Source organism: Crotalus tigris, unplaced genomic scaffold, assembly GCF_016545835.1.
Source record: "Crotalus tigris isolate CLP2741 ecotype Arizona unplaced genomic scaffold, ASM1654583v1 scf7180000017639.5415321, whole genome shotgun sequence".
Taxonomy (NCBI): Eukaryota; Metazoa; Chordata; class Lepidosauria; order Squamata; family Viperidae; genus Crotalus; species Crotalus tigris.
In genome coordinates, this window is record NW_024096532.1 from 4,297,017 (window position 1) to 4,297,581 (window position 565).

The following is a 565-nucleotide window of genomic DNA, read 5'->3' on the forward strand; positions in this document are numbered from 1 at the left end:
TTACTCTGTGGCAGGAAGCATCAAGGAACATAGTGGCTTAATCCTTTTGTTTTGGAATCTTTTGTTTTGCCTAGTGTGATTGTGTGAATGCGCACCCAGGATTGGGGGTTTAGCTCTTTCCCCCTTCCACACATGTATATATTCACTCAGCTGATGCAGATTGTACCTGCACCCCCAATTCTTGGAAGAGAGGGACCCTTTAGTCTCATGTCTCCCTGTTTTTCTCCAAGAAACATTTGCATTTGTACGCACAAAAAGTTTGTGGTGCTTGTGTGTGTAACGAACGGTGAAACAATTGAAGGAAAGCAGGAGGGGCAGGAAAGATCCACCACCTCCCCCTTCTGCTAACCAAAAAGGATTCCACAGAACTGGATTGACGCGAATCCAGAAAAACTATTATACTGCAGTATTATTTTTAGATTGGGGGCGGATTGAGACTGGCATAAACGACCCAAGTTTTGCTGGGATTAGCAAATGTCCCTTGCGAGAGCCCCTTGGACTCCTCCCCAGTTCCTCAAACCCGCCTTCTCCTCTAGCTGCCCTCTTCCCCCCCACCCATTTCCTT